This window comes from Marmota flaviventris, chromosome 6 (genome assembly GCF_047511675.1).
Source record: "Marmota flaviventris isolate mMarFla1 chromosome 6, mMarFla1.hap1, whole genome shotgun sequence".
Lineage (NCBI taxonomy): Eukaryota > Metazoa > Chordata > Mammalia > Rodentia > Sciuridae > Marmota > Marmota flaviventris.
The window spans coordinates 86251290-86266642 of record NC_092503.1 but is presented as its reverse complement, the minus strand read 5'-3'; the positions used below and the strand labels follow the sequence as shown (position 1 = coordinate 86266642).

The window sequence follows — 15353 nt, the reverse complement described above, 5'->3', positions numbered from 1 at the left end:
TATTTGTCATATATTGTTTTTCAAGATTTTTACGACATTTTTACTAGAAGATTTTAGTAATTTATGTGAATAAAGCATAACTGTTAAAACATGTAGCCACAAATAACCCAGGGGAGAGTTCAGATTAGAACTGAGGAATCAGATACAAATTTTCTCCTAACTATATACAAAGAGTTTAGGTTGAACCTTAATTCAAAATAGAAGAAAGGTGAAGCCTGCATTAAGAGCTAGCATATAGAAAAAAGCCAGCCATCAGGAAAATGAGAAAAAAGGCACATGACAAACTTGTGAGTAGAACTGTAATTTGCAGCAATTTTGTAATGTATTTATTTATTTTTAAAGTTATTATTATTAACTCAATTTATTCTTAAATGATTATTAATTCATATTAATTGTTCAAATTAAAGGGAAAGTGATATTTCCATACATGCATACATCACACATGCATTGATAATGTTTGGCCACTTTTCTGCTGTCCGACTCCCCCCTTTTCCCCCCAAGACCCTCCCTGGTCTTCAATAAGTCCTCTTCTACTTTCAGGTCCACATTTTTTTTTTTAGTTTTCACACATGAAAGAAAATGTTTGTTACTTGTCCTTCTGCATCTGGCATTTTGCTTATGATGATGTCCTCTTGTTTGATCTATTTGGCTGCCAAGTGACAGGATATCATTCTTCTTTATGGCTGAATAATGTTCCTTTGTGTATATAACATAATTTCTTTATCTGTTCTATATCTATATATACCATAATTCTTTATATGTTGATGGGCATCTAGCCAGATTCCATGTCTTAGCTATACATGTATGTGTGTGTGTGTGTGTGTGTGTGTGTGTGTGTGTGTGAATTTTGTTTGGCTATATACCCTGATATGGGATAAATGGATAGGATAGTTCTGTTTTTAGAGGAATCTCCATACTGTTCTCCATAGTGGCTATACTAATTTACATTCCCACCAACAGTGTATACATAAGAGTTTCTTTTTCTGTACACTCTTGCCAACATTTGTTTGTCATAATAGCCATTCTTACTGGGGTGAGATAGTATCTCATTGTAGTTTTGATTTGAACATTCCTGATGGCTAATGATATTGAGCATTTTTTCATATTATTTCTTGGCCATTTGTATTTCTTCTTTAGAAATTTGTCTATTCAGATCATTTGCTTGTTTATTTTTTTATTGTATTACTAGTTTGGGGTTAAGTTTCTTTTTTACGCCTTTATGTATCCTGGATATAATCTTCTGTTAGATGAATAGGTGGCAAATATTTTCTCCTATTCTGTAATTTGTGTCTTCACACTCTTGTTCCCTTTGTTATACAGAAGCTTTTTAGTCTGATGAAATCCCATTTGTCAATTTTTACTTTTGTTTACTGTGCTTTTAGAGTCACATCCAGAAAAGTCATTGCCTGTACCAGTACCCTGAAGTGTTTCTCCTATGTTACCCTCTTGTAGGGGCAGAGTTTACAGTCTTACATTAAAGTCTTTGACACATTTTGAGTTGATTTTTGTACTGGTTGAGAGATAGGGGTCATACTTCAGTCTTTTGCCTGTGGCTATTCAATTTTCCCAGCACCATTTTTCAAGAGTCTGTCCTTTTTCAGTGTATATTTTTAGCACTTTTATCAACAATCAGTTGGATGTAGATATGTGCATTTATTTGTGGGCTCTCTATTCTTTTCCACTTGTCTGTGAATCTGTTTTTATACCAATACTATGCTGGTTTTGCTACTATGGTTCTATAGTATGTCTTGAGATGAAGCATTGTAATGCCTTCAGTTTTGCCCTTTTTTCAAGATTGCTTTGGCTGTATAAGGTTTTTATGTTTCCATATGAATTTTAGGACTGTTTTTTTTTCTAGTTTTCTGAAGAGTGACATGGGTATTTTGATGGAGATCCAATTGAATCAAAAGATTGTTTGGGGTAGTCCATTTGAATAATATTTATTCTTTCAATCCATGAACTTGGGAGGTCTTTCCACCTTTTAGTATCTTTTCCAAAGATGCTACTGCTTTTTGTATGTTGATTTTTGTACTCTGATTCTCCAGTGAATTCGTTTATCAGTTCTAATAGTCATTTGTTAGTGTCTTTATGATTTTCCACATATAGAATCATATCATCTGCCAACAGGGACAATTTTACTTCCTTCTCTTCTGTTTTTATGCCTTTTATTTCTTTCTCTCGCCAATTTCTCTGGCTAAAAATTCAAATATCATATTGAATAAGAACCATGAGAAGGCATCCTTGTCTTATTCTGATCTTAGAGGAAATGCTTTCATTATTTTCTCATTCAGAATGATGCTGACTATGGGTTTGTCATATACAGCCTTTGTTATGTTGAGCTATGATCCTTCTATTCCTAATTTGTTCAGGGTTTTTACCACTAAGGAGTGTTGAGATATATCAGAAACTTCTTATACATCTATTAAGTGATCATGTGATTTTTAATCCTTGATTTTATTTATGTGGTATATTCACATTTATTGATTTTAGTATGTTTAATCATCTTTACATCCCTGGAATGAGACCAGCTGATCAAGTTGTTTGATCTTTTGATGTATTGTCACTGAGTTTAATTTGCTAGTACTTTGTTGAGGACTTTTTTACATCTGTGTTCATCAGGAATATGGGCCTATGGTCTTCTTTTTCATTGTATGTTTAATCAGTGATTTTAATCACCTTCAAATGTGCTCACTTGAGTGTATATTTTCTGTTGTTTATTTATTCATATTTACTTTAGTTTGTTATTTTAAAGAAAATAAAAATACAGACTATGTGTCTGTAAGAAGTAGCCATGTCAGGCTCGGTCTTGCCCACAGTTCTTTCTAACTGGATTGGCCTAAAGGATAGAATCTTAGGAATCAATATATATTAGAAAGAAGTGATTATTAACATCACCCAAGGTGTTCAGAAATTTCAACATGAATAATTATGAGAGAGAATCCACAGAAACTAAAGATTTAGGAAATGGGAAGAAGATCATTGGCCTTCAAGAACTCTATTGGAGAAAACACCTTGAAGCCAATAGGAAACCACAGGCACCATGTGATGCTCCTTATTTCAGATACACCTGGTTCTTCTATTTTTATATTTATTCTAATTAGTTATAGGTAACAGTAGAATACATTTTGACACATCATACATAACTTCTCATCCTTCTGGTTGGACATGATGTAGAGTTAGCCCAGTCATGTAATCATATATGCACATAGGATAATGTCTGATTCATTCTCCTCTCCTTCCTACCCCCATATCCCCCTTCACTCTCCTCTATCTAATCCAAAGTACCTCTGTTCTTCCCTGCCCCTTACTGTAAATTAGCTTCCGCATATCAGAGAAAATATTCAGCCTTTGTAAACCTGGTTCTTGAGTCAGAAAAACCACTGAAAGAAGAGTTGGATAGAACCCAAAACCTTGGGAGATAAATGACCTCCTGGGAATGTGAAGATGCTAATCCATACATTTTTTGATCTTTAATTCTGAGGTAAAAAGACATAACTCTTAACAAACAAATTTCCTTTTCTTCAGTCCTTTTCCCACTCCTGTTATAAGCAAAAAACTATTATGGTAGAAGAATGATCAATTCATGTTGATTTTGGCTCAGGTTAAGGGAGGACAGTATGTAAGTTCATCTTCATGCTATAACAGTCTGCCTCCTGTTTTTATTTAGCTCTCAATAGAATAATGACTATGCAGCAGAACATTTTGGAGTAACTGTGTCTATTAGAGGCACTGCCCTGATCTTACCTGTACACAAGTGGAAGACAGTGTCCTTATGGGCATGTAACCATGCCTCCTAATTTACATAATACAGCACCAGTTTATACCCCATTTGTTTTCAAAATATCATGATTTCGATGAAAATGTAATTGTCACTCTGTTAATGAGCCACTCCTCTAGAGACAGATTCTCTCCAGAAGGGAAACTACATATCTGAACATACCCACAGATAATATTAAATATTACTAAAAAGTGAGCTTTAAATACCTCATAGTCCATTAAAGAACTAAAGAGGCACAATATAAGAAAAGGATAAAGCTTCACAAATGTGCCCACACACAATTCAGCAGTCTTTTTTTCCAAATTGAAATACCTATGAGTCTTAACAGTATAATAAGAAAAGGGAGAAGAGAGTAGATAAGATATGCAAATAAGACAACCCCTACTAACAGGGCAGAAGGACAAGAAGCACAGCTCTTACTAAACAGAACCCACCGAAACACTCAGCACTTCTGCCCCAGGATAAACAGGACTCTTCTGAGCAACCAGTCTCATAAGAAGGAGAAAGGAGCCCCTTTCCAGATGACAGGCTTTCTCTTCCCAATGAGTGTGTGTGTGACTGTTGGACTTTGTCTGCACTTGGTAATTTTTATTAATAAACCAAGTCCAGCAATTCATGTGGTACTAGGAAAGGATCTAGTTGGAAGAGCAGCATTAGTATTCCAGATTTAGGTCTAAACTGCGTAGCAAGGTCTCCTGGGTAAGGTTTTAAGAGCAATTACAGCTAATTAAAAAGACAGGCTTGTCAGCACCTGAACAATGTGGAAAAAAAAGTCAGTGACTTGGCTTTTGATTTTTAAGCTGCACCCAAGTTAAAGCTGCATACAATTGTTTTTTGAGGAGTGTGTATATGTGTGCGTGGAGCATGTGTGTGGGGTGAGAGGGTTGATAAACATAGATACAGTTCAGCTTTGGAATAAAAGTGAAAGGCATTCTTAGTTGCTTTCAAATCCTCTAAAAATAGCCACAAGTCTCTCTGCCAAAGCTAATATAGACAGGATTCCCATGGAAACCCTCTGGGCTAGAAGGGGCGGGCATTATTTTTTCACCAGTTATTGGTTAGATGACTCTTATCCATGTCCTATAACGTGGAAACTTATGAAGCAAACACTAAATGTAACTGCTTATCTGGTCTGCTTATCTAAAGGAGAGGGTATAGCAGTGTCTAATAATTCAAAATTGTCATAAGGAAAGCTTTATGTTTTGTGCATGTGCTTCATGTTGCTTTAGTTTGGAACTATATTTTTATATTATTGGGCTCATATTTTTTATCTGATAGCTGGTCTCAGATGTGCCCTTAACCCAGTTCTAGTGGTGAGGAGGGGTATGTAGGTGATCCCTTGCAAAGGTAGCCCTTAGGCAGTCTTTATTATTTTCTTTATTTTCAGATCATGGTTAAGAATTTCAAAACATATTACATGCCAAGAATGATCAATTTATTTTTCTTCCCTATAAGTATTTTAACACCTTTGGAAAAAGTATTTAAACACAATAATTACCTGTTAAAACTACCATTGTAAAAATGCAAAAACATGAAGAATTTAAATATTTTTAAACTTCAAAAGCAAAAATATAATAAAATCACAAAAGTATTTTCCATGTATGCTTCAATATAAAAATCATGATTAATGACTAATTAACAATCATTTTTTAAAAAATTAGATCTGTATTATTTTATTTTTTCTTTTCTTCTTTTACTTTCTAACAATGTGTTTTATAAACCACATTAGAAATTATAATTACTATATGTACATGAACCTTACTAACCTACAAAACACTTCCATATAAGACAGATTTAATCATCATAAATGTAAAACTTAAAAGGTTATAAAGTTAGAACTTTTTAATTATTTGACACTTATAAAGTAACCCATTCTTAACATGTCATTTTTATTTCCTCATATGGTTAACATCATTTAACCTATAAATGTACAAGATATTTTTGCAGTAACTACAATATGAATGTTTTCTGTCTTAGTATTTACATCTTCAAGTAAGGATTGGGATGCAATACCCTGAAATATCGTAACTCACAAAATGTACCTTAGAGCTCTATTTTAGCTATTCTCATTCCCAAATATCAGCAGTAGTGTCTAGAAACAAGCCTTTATTGGCGGAAGTCACCAAGGTTCCCAGGTTGCATCTGCAAATTTCCAGGGCCAGGTGCTAAAAAGGTCTGGTTTTCCTCTCCTGTCACATTGGCCAAGAGGCTTATGCAGAGAAGCTTGTGAGTCCCACACACAGCGCTCTTCATCACTAGAGCTTGGTGGGGGGCACATCCGGGAATCATTTTCCTTCTTCTCAGCACCATTCTCAGGAGATATTCACTGTTTCCCAAGGGAATACAAGTAGAGCATCTGACCTGTTTGAAATGCCTGTGAGTGTTCCACATCTGAAGAATTTTAAAAATCACATTGCATGTTTGTGGGAAAATAAAGGGTAGGACATCACAATCAGGAAATAATGCTTTGTTTGTCAACTTACAGATTTAAAATGATTGTCACATTGTTATGGTTTGGAGTGAAGTGTCTCTCAAAAGCGCATGTATGAGACAATGCAAGAAGATTTAGAGGAGAAATGATTGGATTATGAGGGCCTTAACCCAGTCAGGGAATTAATCTGGGGGGCTGAGTGGTAACTGAAGGTGGGTAGGGTGTGGCTAGAGGAGGTGGGCACTGGGGACATGGCTTCGGGGTATATATTTTGTGTGTCTCTTTCTGCTTTCTGATCATCATGTGAGTCACTTCCTTCTGCCACACTCTTCTGCCATGAAGTTCTGCCTCATCTTGAGCCCTGAGGAATGAGCCAGCCTTCTATGGACTGAGACCTCTGAAACTGTGATCCCCAAATAAACTTTTCCTTCTCTAATTGTTCTTGTCAGATCTTTTAGTCATAGGAGTAAAAAGTTGACTAAAACATACATGGTTTTACTTTTGTCAGCGAGGCACAGGGAGGGAAGGAGAGAGGGTACGGGATAAAAAGTGCAGGTCTTCAAATTACACAGAGCTGTGTTTGAAACACAGCTTTGCAACCAACTAGCTGTGAGACCCTAGGATCCTCTTTTTTGAGGAATTCAGACCCTACACACATTTTGATTGATGGCAACACAGTTTAGGATATGAGATTTGACTGTTTATCATTTTAATCAGGCATCAGCATTCACAATGGTCATTCATGGCTTGGGCACTGAAGGATTTTGAAAACATCAAGACCAAAAGGTGGTGTCTGGTGGCCCAAAGTATGATATTGTTGTCATCTACTATAAAGTTAATTTGGAATAGCATCTAAAGTCAGGCAGTGTTTCCTAGGTAATAAAATCAACACAGACTATTATCCAAATAAGAAGAGGATGACATTATGTCATGATTAAATGAGAAAGTAATACTATGCATTGTTTGCAACTCTTTAAAGAACCTCAAATTTACTGCTTTGAATTACAGATTATTTAAGTACATTACATTCATCCATTTTAGTCAAATTTCCTTTTTATGCTTTCTGCTAAATTGGCCTATCATTGTCATTTGAATCTAATTTAAATATTTAGTCTTATCTCAAGATATAAAATCAATTGAGTAGCACTGAACCATTTTGATGGTGCTTATAATAAAAACACATGCACACACACACACATACACCCATGCACCCCACACCACAGACACAATCTTACACAGTTATGTTGTTGAACTATTACCCAGAATCAGATGTTTTTATACAAAACAATAATAAAAATCTTTTCATAAATGGTAGATTTTAGTTTACATATAAACTGTGAACAATGTAATATATTACTTATTTATTATAATAAAAATTTATTTATCAATATATCTATTCTTACTATTTTTCTGAAAAAGCACTGGTGCCCTAGGCCCTGGGTAGGTCACGTCTATAGCACATAGAGTAGTATTAACAAACCTTACATTGATTATTTTTTTAAACAGGCTTAATAGCCCCACAGGCAGGATGTGTTGGCCTTAAAGGGATGAGTTATTATAAACACTATCTGTGTAGACATTTGAAAGAAACAGCGTGGGAGTTAAAATTACAGGTTCAAGAACCTATTTTTCGTCTTTCTCCCACACATATACTCATCTTCTGTCATATTCTTTCCCAAAAGTTTGCAAATTTCTAGTGTTTTTCAATAAATTCTTCCTTTAAATAAATGCGTAAAGTATCAGCTACAGGTCATTGTGATGCCCTTTATTGTCTTGTGTCAAGATTCTTCATATCTGAGTGCTTAAAAATACAAATTCCTATGATCTAGTACTTTACTACCAGAACAAATTGTGCTATCAATAGAAAGGTATTCATTTCACATCTGAGGCCTTATTATTTAAAAAAGGCTTTATTTTTTAAAATAGGCTTTACAGTAAAAAAAAATAGTATACATAAAACACAAATTTTTTAACCTAAAGGAGGACTCAGCTAGTTATTTCTCTCAATTCTACAATATTCTAGATCAGGTGTGCTAAGTAAGGAGAGAGGAATCCTAACAGGGGGAATATACGTGGAAGAACATTTTCAGTGTTCCATATTTCTAAGTAGTTTTTTATGTGGGAAGTATAAGATATTTGAAAGAGAGGAAAAAAATGAACTGAATTCTGGATCTACTTTTTCCTTATCTTGTATCCTTAGGAAAATTATTCAATCTTTTTAAATTCTGTCTCCAACTCAGTATACAACACCAATGAAAACAAGTTTGTTTGTTTTTAAAGAAGATCCAGAACTCTGTTTTAAAAAGTGAGTATAAACCCTTAGTTATTGTGTAAGCATAAGGTCTTATGTTCATCATTTTAAAATGTTTTTTATTAATTATTATAATTATACATGATATTGGGGTTCATATTTACATATTATTTATGCATAAAATATAATATGCTTCAATTCAGTTCTCAGTACTTCTTCTTTCTCTACCCTCCTCTCTCCTATTCTTTCCTTTCCTCTTGCTCTATTGGTCTTTCTTCTATTTATTTTCAGTTTTTTTAAATTGGGACTTTATAGATATACATAAAGTAGAAATTACTGTGATGTATTTATATAGGTACATAACATAATTGATTCAGTTTCACTCTGCACTTCCTCCCTTTTCCTGTCCCTTCTCCCTCCCCCTCTATCCCCTTCCTCTACTCCACTGATCTCCCTTCTTCTTTTATGGGATATCCCCCATCTTTTTCCCCCTCATTTTGCTCTAGCTTCTGCATATAAAGAAAACATTCAACTGTTGACTTTCTGAATCAGGCTTATTTCACTTAGGATGGTGTTTTACACTTCTATCCATTTACCAGATAAGGCCATATTTCATTCTTACTTATGGCTGGGTAAGACTTCATGGTGTATATATTCCACATTTTTTAATCCATTCATCTGCAGATGGGCACCTGGGCTGGTTCTATGACTTGGCTATTGTGAATTGCACTGCTATAAACATTGATGTGGCTATATCACTGTGATGTGCTGATTTTAGTTCTTTCGGGTAAATACAAGGATAGACAATTCCAGTAAGCCTAGCCACTGGGAAGGTTGTATTTTCCAAAGTAATACTCAGAAAATGTTGTCATTAGTGACTTATAATCATGAGGAAACGCTCTGCTAGTTTATCTGAAAAATTAGACCCAATTGAAACTGCACTTATTTAGAATGACAAAAACAAGAAAACCAAAAAGCTTTGTGAGCCTAGCCCAATGACGCACACTTGTAATCCCAGCGGCTCAAGAGGCTGAGACAGGAGGATCAGAGATCAAAGCCAGCCTCACCAAAAGCAAGGCGCTTAGAAACTCAGTGAGACCCTTTCTCTAAATAAAATACAAAACAGGGCTGGGGATGTAGCTCAGTGGTCGAGCGCTCCTGAGTTCAATCCCTGGTAAACCCCCCCCCCCAAAAAAAAAGCTTTGTGAGACTTTATCAGAATATATTCCTCTGATGCTTTAGCTGGAAATTGGTGTTTGATATCAGATAAGGTGAAAGAACATAACCTATTTGATGCAACAAATAAATGCAAAGCACCTATCATGTGCTTACTATGGAAAGTGCTAGGGGTGCAATTTTTAATAAGGAAAACACAAAGGCCTGATCTCTTGGGGTTTATATTCTAGTATGTATGAGTCAGGGGTAAAGACAAAAAAGGTAGACAATCAGTCATGAACAAGTAAGCAAAGTATCAGATAAATATAAGGGCTATGCAGAGACTCAAAACAGAGTGATGAGTCAAAATGACTGGTGTCTTCTTTACACTGTGGTCAGGAAAGTCCCTTCTGATAAGGTGATATTTAAGCTTAAGTCTCAGTCACCAGAAACTAGCTCTGTAGAGACTGCAATAAGAATATTCTATGAAGAGAGACCAGCTAGACAGAAAGAAAAGAAGCAGGAAGGTCCTAAAAGAAAAAACGTGAGCTAGGGAGAACCTATCTCAACCTAGCTCAACCTTCCTATGACACAAGTATAGAGACTGGGTTCCATTATAAGCATGGAAACTTACCACTTGGGAGTTTTAAGCAGAAGAATACCTTGATCTGATTAGTATATATAAAACACAACGCTATCTGCTCTGTGGAGATAAGATTGTAGGGGGCAAGTGTGGAAAGGGGAAGGCCTATTAGGAGACTGTTGAATTGTTAGGCGAGAGACCAAAGTGGCTTCGGCTAGGATGGTGGTAATAAAGACATTTATTCCTTTATTCTTTCATTTGATACATATTTACTAGTGGTGTGCTAATGCCAAATTCTATTCTAGGTGTTAAGCTTGTAGTAAAAATCAAAAGCAAAGGACCTGCCCTCCTGTGGCTTAAATACAGTGGGGCATATAGACATCAAGGGAATGAGGAGCGCTGAGGCTACTTTTAGACAGGCTGTTGGGCAAGATCCCTGGGCAGACCTAAACAAGGGAGCAAGAATGACAGCTGCCTGGAGAAAAGACTCAGACAGGAGGATATCGAGACCCTAGGATGGGACTATGTTTGGAGCACAATTGAATAGGAGGCAAGTGCCAAGTCAGGGTCTGGAGGACAAATAGGGACCAGGTCATTCAAGGTTACATAGACCACATGAAAAGTTCTTGAAGGGTTTTGGACGGTGGGATGACTTGATCTGATCTATATTTTAAACTAATTACTGTGGCTGCTGTATGAAGAAAAGACAGCTGATGTCATGGGTAACAGAAAGGATGCAGTGGGACCTGTTTGGAGACTGATTAAATGTTTGCTTTTGGACATGTTAAGTTTGAGATACCTATTAAATAGTCAAGAGGAGTTATCTAATAGAGAGTTGTATATATGAAACTGGAGTTTAGAGTAGAAGATGGAACTAGAGAAATTAATTGGCTTATCAAAACATGCAGGTAAAATTTAAGCCATGGAAAAGTGAAGTTAGGAAAGAGTAGATGAGGGGGCTGTGGCTCAGTGGCAGAGCGCTTGCCTGGCATGTGTGAGACACTGGGTTTGATCCTCAGCACCGCATAAAAACAAACAAATGATATAAAGGCTGTTCATCTACAACTACCAGAAAATAAAAAGAAAAAGAATTAAAGAGGAGTTGAAGAGAATTAATTTACAATGTGTTTTGAAGATAGAGACAAAATAATTTGCTGATGAATCACAGAAAGAATACAATTAAGGATAAATTGTTGGCTTGAAAAACTGATTGGATAATTGTATCAATCACTGAGTTGGAAAAGCCTGGAGAAGGAGCAGTCATCACTTTATAGGAAAAGAATCAAGAGTTCTCTCTCAGTGTGTTAAATTTGAGATGTCTGTTAAACATGCAAAGGAACTTGTTTAATGTGCAATAGGTATTCAGAACCCAGAAGGGGTGACCCATATGTCACATCAGACAATGGTATTAGGACAACCGGATAACCACATGAAAAAGAATGAAGTTGAATCCTTACCTCATAACACATGCAAAAATTAAGTCAAAATGAACCAAGGCCTAAATGTAAGATCTAAAACTATAAAGGGCTTAGAAGAAAACATAGGGGTTAAAAAGCATGACTATAGATTTGGCCAAAAAAAAAAAAAAGTTCTTAGACATGATACCATGTGTATAAGCAACAAGAGAAAAGACAGATTGATTGGATTGATCAAAATTTAAGACTTTTTTTTTTAACTTCAAAACGTATCATCAAAAAAGCGAAAAGACAACCTACAAAATGGGAAAATATTTGCAAATAATCTACTTGATAAGGGTTTAGTATATAGAATGTATAAAAAACTCTCACAACTCAAATAATGTAAGACATCCCAACTTAAAAACTGGGTAAAGAGGGCTAGAGTTGTAGCTTAGTTGGTAGAGCATGTGTGAAGCACTGGGTTCAATCCTCAGCACCACATAAAAATAAAATAAAGGTATTGTGTCAATCTATTGTAAAAAAAAGTATTTTTAATAAAAGTGAGTAAAGGGTAAGTAAACATTTTTCAAAGAAATATAATATGTATATTTTCAGGTGCTTATTGGCCACATATAAAAATTATGTTTGATTTGATTACCCATTAGGGAAATGCAAACCCAAACTATAGTAAGATACTACTTCATCCCAACTAGCATGGCTATAACAAAAATAATTCTCATAAAGACAGGTATTGGGAGGATGAGGAGAAACTGGAACCCTCATGCACACTGCTGGGAAAAATAAAATTGTGTAGTAGTATTGAAAATTAGTCTGGCAGCTCTTTAAAGTCTTAAATGTATTACCATGCAACCTTGCATTTATAATCCTAGATATATACCAAAGCAAATGAAAACATATGTCCACACAAAAACTTGAACTTGAACACATTCACAACAGTATTATTCATGATAGCTGAAAGTGTAAACAATACAAATATCTATCAGCTGATGAGTAGATAACTACAATGTGTTGTAGTCATACAGTGGAATATTATTTTGCAATAAATAGTAATAAAATACTAATATATGTTGCAACATAGATGAACCTTGAAATAATATAAATAAAAAAAAGACCTCATATAGTATAATTGAGTTTATGTGAAATATCCAAAATAAGCATATCTGTAGAGACAGAAAATAGATAAGTTGTTGCCTAGACCTGTGGTGGAGGGCAGGGCATAGTTAAAAGGAAAAGGTAGAGGGGTGATGATTTTTTTAAAAGATTTTTAAAATTTGTTCTTTTTAGGTAGACATATAATACATATATGATCCACTTTGAGTTTTGTGCAGGGTGAGGTATAGGGGTCTAATTCCATTTTATTACATGTGAATTTCCCATTTCCCCAAAACCATTTGATGAAAAGGCTATCTTTTCTCTAACGTATGCTTTTGACGCTCTTGTCTAATATGAGTCAACTGTATTTATATGGGTTCATCTCTGTGTCTTCTATTCTGTACCATTGGTCTTCATGTTTGTTTTGGTGCTAATACCATGCCATTTTTGTTACTGCATCTCTAGTATAATTTTAAGGTCTTGTATTGTGATGTCTCCTGCTTCACATTTTCTGCTGAGGATTGCTTTTGCTATTCAGGTCCTATTATTTCTCCAAATGAATTTCATGACTGCTTTTTCTATTTCTGTGAAGCATATCATTAGAATTTTAATGGGAATTTCATTAAATCTGTACAGCACTTTTGCTAGTACAGCCATTTTGACAATATTAATTCTGCCTATCCAAGCACATGGAAGATCTTTCCATCTTCTAAGGTCTTCTTCAATTTATATTTTAACTGTCCTGAAGTTTTCATTGTAGAGGTATTTCATCTCTTTTGTTAGATTGTTTCCTAAGTATTTTTGTTATTGTTGTTGAGGCTATTGTGAATAGGACAGTTTTCCTAATTTCCTCTTTCAGTTGATTCATCAATGATGTGTATGAACACAATTGATTTATGGGTGTTAATTTTATATCCTGCTACTTTGCTAAATTCATTTATGAGTTCTAGAAGTTTTCTGGTAGAGTTTTGTGGGTCTTCTAAATAAAGAATCATGTTATCAGCAAACAGGGATTGTTTGAGTTCTGTTTTTTTCCTATTTGTAGTCCTTTAGTGTCTTTCTTCTGTCTAATTGCTCTGGCTAGAGTTTACAGGACAACATTGAATAGAAGTGGTGAAAGAGTATATCTCTCACTTGTTCCAGTTTCTAGAGGGAATGCTTTCAATTTTTCTCCATTTAGAATTATGTTGGACTTGAGCTTAGCATAGATAGCTTTTGCAATGTTGAGGTATGTTTCTACTATCCCTTGTTTTTCTAGTGTTTTAAACATAAATGGATGCTGTATTTTGTCAAATGCTTTTTCTGCATCTATTGAGACAATCATGTGATTCTTATCTTTAAGTCTATTGATATGAGGAATTACTTTTATTGATTTTCATATGTTGAACCAACCTTGCCTACCTGGGGTGGGAACCACTTGATAATGGTATGCTATCTTTTAAATATATTTTTGTATGCAATTTGTCAGTATTTGATTAAGAATGTTTGCATCTATGTTCATCAGGGATATTGGTCTTAAGTTTTCTTTCCTTGATGTGACTTTGACTGGTTTTGGTATCAGGGTGATACTATTCTCATAGAATGAGTTTGGAAGGGTTCCCTCCTTTTCTATTTCATGGAATAATTTGAGAAGGATTGGTATTAGTTTCTCATTGAAGATCTAGTAGAACTTGCCTGAAAATACATCTGTTCTGGGGATTTTCTTTGTTAGTAGACTTTTTAGAGTGTCTTTAATTTTATTTCCTGAAATTTATCTGTTTAAATTTTCTATGTCCTCCTGGTTCAATTTGGGTAGGTCATATGTCTCTAGAAATTTGACAATGTTGTCAAGATTTTCTATTTTATTAGAGTATAAATTTTCATAATAGTTTCTGATTATCACCTGTGTTTCACTAGTGTCCATTGTGATATCTCCTTTTTCATCATGAATTTGAATTTTCTCTTTCTCTTCATTAGCTTGGCTAAGGGTGTATGAATTTTATTGATTTTGTTTTCAAAGAACTAACTTTTTGTTATGTCGAATTTTTAGATTCTTTGTTTCAATTTCATTGATTTCACCTCTGATTTTAATTATTTCCTGGCTTCTGCTGCTTTTGGTATTGATTTGTTCTTCTTTTTCTAGAGCTTTGAAATGTTATGTTTCTATTTTTTTAATGAATGAGATGAATGCAATAAACTTTTCTCTTAGTACCGCCTTCATAGTTTCCCAGAGATTTTGATATGTTGTATCGCCATTCTCATTTACCTCTAAGAAGTTTTTAATTTTATCCCTGACTACTTCTGCTATCCATTTGTCATTTAATAGCATATTGTTTGGTCTCCAGGTATTAAAGTAGCTTCTATTTTTTATTTTATTGCTTATTTATAATTTTATTCTATTATAATCTGATATGATACAAGGTATTAATCTCTATTTTTTAAAAAATTTCTTAGAGTTGCTTTGTGACCTAAGATGTGGTCTGTTTTAGAGAAGGATCCATGTGCTGCTGAGAAGGAAGTGTATACAGTCATTGATGGATGAAATATTCTATATATGTTTGTTAAGTCTAAGTTAGTTGTTCTATTTTTTAGTTTTATAGCTTCTTTATTTAGTTTTTGTTTGTAGAATCTATCCAGTGATGAAAGAGTTGTGTTAAAGTCACTCA

At 34.6% G+C, this 15353-nt stretch overlaps 1 protein-coding gene across 1 annotated transcript in view; it reads left to right on the top strand.

The window, feature by feature from the left end:
• Kcnq5 (potassium voltage-gated channel subfamily Q member 5) overlaps positions 1 to 15353 on the top strand; it is a 544104-nt gene that overhangs the window by 126423 nt on the left and 402328 nt on the right. The gene's annotated exons all lie outside the window — the stretch shown is intronic.